Source organism: Acanthochromis polyacanthus, chromosome 5, assembly GCF_021347895.1.
Source record: "Acanthochromis polyacanthus isolate Apoly-LR-REF ecotype Palm Island chromosome 5, KAUST_Apoly_ChrSc, whole genome shotgun sequence".
NCBI lineage: Eukaryota > Metazoa > Chordata > Actinopteri > Pomacentridae > Acanthochromis > Acanthochromis polyacanthus.
In genome coordinates, this window is record NC_067117.1 from 31,606,416 (window position 1) to 31,615,210 (window position 8,795).

Consider the following 8,795-nt stretch of genomic DNA (forward strand, 5'->3'; position numbering starts at 1 on the left):
AGTGTGGAATTGCACCAATGTAAAGCCTGCCAATGTGTTTCTCAAGACTGACTATGTTGATTCCTGAACATTGTATATGAAGATACTCTGATAGTCTGAAAGCTGCATTGCTCCTTGGTTGCTATAGCTGGAAACAAAGTCAGCACACAACGGTTTTTCCATCACACTATCTAACTAACTTCTAATTATTCCATTTGAATTAGTGCATTCAGATGGCAGAAGTGTTATGTTTGCCTCTGCTGCACTTCAGAATGCATTTTTGAGCACCACACATTTCTCAGAATTCCAGTTCAGCTAAATAACCTGAGGAGGAATGACTCATAAAGATAAAAATCAAAATTGACTTCAAGCATTCTAAACTAGTCCTTTGGGTTCGTGCTGAAAACAAGAGGTAATGAATTCAGCACCAGGAAAATGTACATCATTATACATGATCAAGCTTTAAATATATTCACCACAGCAACAGTTCGAGTTAAATCCAGGTAACATTCCTTTTTCTAATGTTGTGTAAACACTCCATTGATGTCCTTTAATTCTCTGTAATAAAGAGCCCAAGGTTTTTCAGTGGGGCTTTCTTTGCTAAGAATGTATTGCTGAAAAGATGACCCAGCCTGTCCTAAACCTCCTTTATGCTGTTTTTACATTAACATTAACCACTGACTTAAGAAATGTGTAAGAGAAAAGCAAGTCGCTCAAACGAACCAGCCACAATTGAAACTAAATCTATTTGCATTACATGCTATGTTTGGATTTAGTTTTATCTCATCAAAACACATTTCAAGCAACCTTGAGGCATTACAAATTCACAGTTTTTCTAAGAGAAATAACTTCATAACAGTGTTTGACCATTTTTAATAATCTGCACCATTTGTACATTCATGGAAAATAACTGGTTCTTCATTTTTACTGGTAAACGGTTGCATTTCTTGGTGGTCTTGGTGTCTCTGCGGCTAATTTCTGATCTTTGGGATGTATATAAGCAAACCACATATCCGCATTATTTGGAAAACAATCAAGCGTGTAGGTCACATTGTGCCTCCCTAGCTTTGTTGTGCAAAAAAACTAGGTGTAGCACGGTCTACATGCAAGATACAACCACAAAGGGGATCTACTCCCCAGAAGAACTGGTGATCCTGTGGTTCTACTCAGAGTTTTTTCTTTTGCTTAGGCTTAAATTACAAGGTTCTCCTAAAAGTGCTTTCCCCAGAAATACACATACATGGTTGGATTTGCATTTAAAAAATTAACCATTTACACTTATTAGCTTGATTAAACATGGCAATGACATTTAGAGTGCAGTTTTGTTGTAGTCAATAAAAGAGTTGGACTGGGGGAAGAAAAAAAGCAGAACAAGAAGTCTACAACTGGGGTTTTCAGTGGGAAAGAGGAACACATCTCTTTTCTTAATGTAAATGCGAAAGGAATGCTGACAAATGTGTTTATACTGTTGCTTCTATCAGGTTGTCCGGCATTGCAGCAGTTCATTGCTGGTGATTTTTGTAACGGCCACTTCTGTATCATGTGGGGGTTTCCAGAAAGCACAGCGTTTTTTGATTCTTGTAGTTCCACTAAAAGCTGTGGAATGGCATTAAGGCAAGAGCAGGGGGAGGACAGAAAAGAAAAAAATATGAATTTGGAAACAAGAAAATGGGTGAGGAGTAAGGGAGATAGGTGAAGAGGGAGGAGACGGGAAGGAAAGGAAACAGGGAAGTCAGGAGGGAAATGGTTTTGGGCTATTATCTCAATGTTTCAGATATGTTTCGATGAAAGTGATGAAAGAAGAAAGTGTAAGGAAGGAAACCAGTGTGATGGAGGTCTAAAGTTCAAGGGAAGGGTGTTGCCACACTGCAGCTCTGAAACAAGCAATCATAATGTGAGTTTGAGAATACAAAAGTGTGGCTCATTATGTTTTCACACTTCTTTAGAGGTCATGAAACAGTAATATTGTGTAGGAAAGATGGAGAACCAGGGTGTAAGGGGAAAAGAGAAGTGGACAAAAACAAAAATATCTGTCTGAGAATTTGTCTCAGGTTTTTTTTTTTTTGTATCGTTTAGAGTAGCTTTGTTACTGGAAGCTGGTCATTTGCAGGCCAGAAGACAAACCAGGCACTGTTTAATGATATTTTGTGACACAGCTCACTTGGATTTGTTTAATAAATGTTCAGCAAAAGAAATCAAATGGTGCTGTGTTAAATCATTCATTCATTTAAAAGGGTAATTGCAGCAACAACAGCATACAGGGTATCTCTATAAGCAGGTGTAGCTTCTGCTGCTTCTGCTGGGAAATAAATTTTGTTCTGCCTTATAAATACATTTAGTATCTCTTGTTTCTACATGAGGCCAAACTTTTGCCAAATTCCAAGGTAGTTATATTGTTCTATAGCGTCTTTAAGATGTCCAATATGAATTTGAATCACAATAACATCAAAACAATGCACTCACTTTAAAAAAAAATCTGGATTTTTTTTAGTACAAGAAGTCTGGAGAGTATCACAAGCAGGCTGTGATATGAAGAAGGCCTGGCTGAGCAGATATATACAATACAAGATCGTCAGCATATTGATAGATTTTGCAATGTTCACTTGGAGAACTAATGACATTTGGGCACATTGATGAGTCACAACATTAAAACCTCCTACCTTTGAGCTGCCAAAACATCTCTAAATCATAAAAACATGGACAGAGAGTTCACTGGGAATGTCCTGTTATGTCTGGCAACAGGATTTTGTCCTGTTATGTCTGGCACCATGGACTTGACTTGTTAAAGTCTCTTAAAGAGATTGGGATCTGATGAGGTAAGCACCCTTGGCTGTCAGTGATCCACACTCGCTCAAAATGTGTTCTAGAAATGAATGCTATATGCTTAAAGGAGTAACACTACATCAGGTGATTGCACTTTTATTAATACTAATGCAATTTTCAATCACTGTGTATCAGTCCAATTGCTTATGATTCCCTGTTTATTTCCTGATCAGTTTCAAAGGTTTTCAGCATCATCACAGGTCTTCTGTTATGTAAGAATCTGAACACACTGTTGAAACAGGAAAACAAACAACCATGTGACTCTGTTCTGCAGAATCTGCACTGTCTAACTTGTTTACACTGAAACCGGTTCAGTCACACATTCTACTGCACATTGGCCTCATAGCTAATCTCAGGGATCAAACACTGAAACTCTGGCTCTTCCGCTTCTGAGAGAGGCTACAAATCTTTTTTCTTGTAATTTCTGTAACTGCAGAGTGACATTCATTCATTCTTTCTTCACTCACCAAAAGCAAACTGGGATCTCCTAGTCAGCCCTCTAACCCTGTGAAATACAGCGATTAAACCTTTTTTTCCCCCTGATTTTACACTGTTCTTGTTAGGGTGTAGTTATGCTTAGTGTGAAAACGCTTTAGGTTGAAGAAAGATTGTTTACCTGAATAAAGGTTCAAAAACAACTGTGACCTTGAGTAAAAGAAATATATGCTCTGTTGTTGTAAAATACTGGGTAGTTTTGACTTGTGATGCCTTTAGGAATGTTTGAATGAAACAAACTTGTTTTAAAGTGCCAAAAAGGTTAGAAAACACTATGTTGAAGGACATATTGGTATGCTATTCACAAAACACTACAGGCAATGAGGACCTATTTTGTAGATGTTAAGCAAGTTTTTGACCATATCTTCTGAAAATTAGCCTGTACTGCCAATGTAGTGACAGGACGTTTGAGATAGACTACAGAATATATACAATATAGATTTTACAAAATGCTTTCCAGGTAAAGGATGTGAGATTGTAGCATGAAAGTTGCAGGCTCTTTTTATGCTCTTGCATTAATTGGAAATCCTGTCTGGGTGCAATCAGAGGAATGCCAGCGATGCCTGTTGGTGGGAGGTGTTAAGAGTTGCTGGAAGGAGGAGCGGTGGGAAAAAAAGCTGGACCCTGACCATAAATCTGCCCCCATTTCCATCGCAACAGCCACGGCGTGTCACTGTGTGCTGGATGCCTGACGTTCTCTCTGCGTGGTGCTGCAGACGAATCTAGCTGAGAATGCGACTGTGCAGCTCCAGCGCCGCGCTACTTTCCATCCACGCATTCCTCTGACGAACGCTACAGCTGCTGTTATTGGAAGTGTACTGAAGGCACGCTGACAGTCACATGCACTGAGAAACGCAATTATTCAAATGACCATAGATGAGGTATTTTACCCTGAAGAATTTGCATTTATATGAGATTTCTTTTTCACTTTTTCCTGAGGCACGCTTATATCTCTGAAGAACTTCTAGCAGCGAATACAGGCGACGATTCAATTCCACATATGCTTCAACTTACAGAATCTCATAAACAAACAAGTAATCCATGTATTTTCAGCCTGAATGTTGACTCAGGATGAACATGAAGCCACCAGAGTTCTTTAAAAGTACCTTGATTCCTGGAAACATTTTGAGCAACAGTGACTTGCTCAGGTGGAGCCCCATATTCAGAGCGTCCTTCCTGGATCAGCAAAGAGCAACTGCTGCTTATCTAACCAATGCTTCATGACCTTTTCTCTATGCGACCCTTTAAAACAAATCAAGGTTTTCTTGTGACACAACAGCAGTTAATTTAAGGATTGATTTTGTCCTCTCAGACTGTTTTATTGGCAATTTTTAGAGTGTCAAAGAAGTCAAATCATCCAGTATATAGAGATGCACATGAGGCCATTGGTGGAAATAAAGAATTAAATACAGATTTTTAACTCCGCTTAGGCATTTGCATGTTAATCTAGGAACATTTATACGCTGTATTTGTATTAGTATAGTATTAGTATTGTTTTATTTGTGTGCCCGAGTCTGTGCTGTAATGTCTGAAACTTGAAATGCTGCCATCCTGGAAAGAATTTAATGACGGTCACTGCTGAATTTCCTCGAAAAAGAGGCTGCTAACCTCTAGAGGACTTACGTGGTTGAATAGAGGTTAAATTAAATAAAATGAGCAGGGTTTGGGCTCCAGTGGTCACATGATTTTCCTAATATACATCTAATTGTCCACCTCTCGCTGGAATATTAATCCTATCTGAATGAGGCTTAAAAATCTGTAAATGCTGAAGTCTGCAGTACTGATTGAGAATTAATTGGAATGCAAAGGAGATTAAATGTCACAGTGACACATTAGACGAATTATATAGCAACTTCACGAGTCCTTGAGACGCCACGTTCTTGAACATTGTTTTCTGTGGTGCTGTTTCCCGTCCTTCCTCTGTTTGTCTTGCTCATCTAGCTCGCTGTTCTTCATTCAGACAACTGATGCCTCCAGACTTGCCCACCAATTCTAATCATGGGTGCTTTAAGGGCTTTTATCTGTTCAGGTGCTGCCAGGGATTCTTGAAAGGACATCAGGTGCCTTCCAACATTCTTACTGCCATACCACATAGTACGCCACAAAAAGATTTAGTGTCCCAACATGTAGTACATCAAATGCCAAAAATACCAGGATGTTCTTCTACATCCAGTTGGATTTTGCAGTATATAAGCTAGCATACCTTACTGGTAATTCTGACCCTCAGTCCCCTGTGTAGTTGCGTTACCATTATGCATGGTCTCGCATTCGTTTAAACAAGCTCGAGCTGCCAAAAACTCTCAGACAGATGGCGGCTCATGTCCTACTGTAGTCAAGTTAAAGGTGCGGCATTATGAATAAGTTGTCTCTCTCAGCTGTATGCATACTACATGTACACTACCGTTCAAAGGTTTGGGGTAAAAAACATTTCTAAGTGACCCCAAACTTTTCAACGGGAGTGTATATGCTGATGTTGTAACTCAGAGATGCCCAACCTACTTCTTATATACCATGTGAGACAGTACACTGAAGGTTGTGAATTCTATTAAAAATACCTGCTGAGCAACCTGATGACTGATATCTGTAGTTATCAGGTTGCTCGGCATGAGGCGATTTGGACGCTAAACTTGCATCAACAGAAACACAAACACAAGCTGAGTCAGGAGGGTTCTGGTGTACTGCCTGAAGACAGGAGAGCAGACGAACGGGAGATCTCGGTCAGACGGCTCAGAGGCTGGAGAATGGTGGAACAAGAAACCGAGCAGGTGGTCTGTGGAGCCGTGGGGAAGAATGTCAGTGGAACAGGTGGGTGGAGTTGCTTTGTCAGTGTCAATGGGAACACATAATCCTCTCCAAGCACTGCTGGGCTATAAGGTGGTTTTGACATCGCGGCCAAACGGTGTTACCACAACTTCTGCATTCATCAAGCAAAGCACCCAGGCCCAAAAAGCATGTTTCCCCTCATGCAATCACAGTGGCTATGAAAGGATAAATACATTTTTATGTGCATCAGTAACCCCTAGAAACAGTTATTTTTATTTCTTGCCCGTCTCAAATGGCAAGAATCTGTATTCGAGAGAGAAGGATGCTAATGTGCTTGCTCTACAGGCCTAAAATGGTAGAAGCGTGCAACACCACCAAGTATTTCATAGATTTTTGGGGGAATGCACTGTTGACCAAGTTTCATTCAAATTAATGAGGTGCCGTTTCCTTATCGGTAGTTGCTAGAGGTACGGACCCGTACCCGTAGCCTGTGGCCTACGGATACGGCACTTTCCATTTGCCAATCAGATACGCGAGATCTGGTCACGTGACTCCCGGTAGATGCTAGAGGTACGGACCCGTAGCATCGGTACAACAGGTACGGACCCTAAACCTGACCCTAACACTAACCCTAACCCTAACCTTTGCTTACCTTTCAACAGTTTGCAGTGGTTAGCAGCTTCTTGACTTGCGAGACTCGTGTACGGGTCCATATCTGTCTGGCAAATGGAAAGTGCCGTATCCGTAGGCCACAGGCTACGGGTATGGGTCCGTATCTGTAGACACTACCTTCCTTATCTGGTATTTAGTTCTCTCCAGTGGAGAGAAGCATCCCTGGAAGGACAGCTCTGGAAGGTGTTAGGGAAATTCTGTGATGTCAAGAGAAGATGAGGAGGCAGACACAGAGACAATTTGGAGACCCAGAACACTTAGGTTGAGAATAAGGTTTACTTACGTGAGGAGAAGTGACACCATCAAAGCAGCAAATTCATGTGAGCATGAGTAGGACAATGGTGGTGGACTAGCTAGGATCTTTTTGGAGTGTGAGCAGTGTTTGGAGCTGGAGTTTGGACACAAGGGCCCCTCAGCGTGAATGAAGACAGTGAAGCATGTCCCCAAGAAAAGCGTCTCCTGGGGACTTTCAGGGAGGATTTATCAGAGTCGGGTAGGAGGTTGGACAACTCCGGAGAAGGATCATTCAGGAGGTCGGCCAAATATGAAACAGCTGTAGGCTAACAGATCTGATGCTCGCCAAATGAGAAGCAGGATGGCGACTAGCAGGTCAGAAGAAAGTCATCTGAGGAACAAGTTGGATGTGGAAGTCACATATTTTGTCTTTTTGCTTTAAGTATGTACTGCAGCTGGTGTTGCAAGTACACTACTGTTCCAAGTACATTCACTTAGAAATGTCCTTATTTTTAAAAGAAAAGCATTTTTTCCAATGAAGATAATGTAAATGAATCATAAATACAGTCTAGACATTGTTAATGTGGTAAATGACTATTCTAGCTGGAAACAGCTGATTTTTAATGGAATATCTCCATAGGGGTACAGAGGAACATTTCCAGCAACCATCACTCCTGTGTTCTAATTCTACATTGTGTTAGCTAATGGTGTTGAAAGGCTAATTGATGATTAGAAAACCCTTGTGCAGTTATGTTAGCACATGAATAAAAGTGTGAGTTTTCATGAAAAACATGAAATTGCCTGGGTGACCCCAAACTTTTGTATGGCTATGTACGTAGAGGTTGATTGATTTGTAAACTTAGTATAATATTAAGTCTTCATCGACTGGATGTTAAAAATAGTCTCCTTGTTTCTGAGTGAGTGAACTTTAAAAGACAAAAACACCCTACGCCATTATGGTACAACTTCTTTTTTATATATATTTATACATGAGAGATGAAGTACAGCAGCCTTGCACAAGGGCCCATCAGTGTCCACAGCAGGGTTTGAACCTCTGACCTTCAGATCAGTAGTCCAGAAACCTAACCCTTGCGCCACCACTGCCTTTTCTTTCAAAAATGGGGACATTTATGACTGAATCCAAACTTTTGTATGATAGTGTTTATTAAAAGCAGCTCTGAACAGGCGAGTCTTGAGTGATTTGAAAGTGGTCAGGTCGATGCAGTCACGGATGTGTTGGGGTAGGGAGTTCCAAGTGTGGGGATAGATATAGAGAAGGCAGAACTTAACCATTGCACCGCCAAATAATTATTGTCAGAAGTGGGATTTGAACCCACACCTCCAGGGGAGACTGTGACCTGAACGCAGCACCTTAGACCACTTGGCCATCCTGACTATTTGCACCACATTTCTTAACATTGGAGCATTTATTTGTTTTTTTTTAACCTAATAAATGAAGCATTTGTACTTCAAAAAAAAAAGAACTGATGGAAGAAGAAAGAGCAGCCTGTTGGCCTGTGTACTGAAGTATATGGAGTCATGGCATTTTCCTCTGGTATTCTCAGAGGGAATAAAACCTTTAATGCTATCAGCATAATGCCTCCCTCAAACACTTACTGCATGCTGCATTTTCCCTGTGAGTTAAGTCTATTTTGGGAATCAGCAGATCATCAGCTTATCTGATTGCTCACTGAAATGTAAATATTACAGTGTGACTGTGAGATAAGCGTTTGGTCACCTCACACTGTCCTTTGTGAGAGGCAGACAGGACTCAGTGACGTCATGTTTCACCAACATCTAACCCTTTTACTGATATCTAACCACTCCAC

At 40.7% G+C, this 8,795-nt stretch overlaps 1 non-coding gene across 1 annotated transcript; it reads right to left on the reverse strand.

Moving 5' to 3' along the window:
• Nucleotides 1–8,278: 8,278 nt before the first annotated feature.
• Nucleotides 8,279–8,361, reverse strand: trnal-cag (transfer RNA leucine (anticodon CAG)). The gene has a single exon. It is a non-coding gene; the product is annotated as a tRNA-Leu (tRNA).
• Nucleotides 8,362–8,795: the final 434 nt, after the last annotated feature.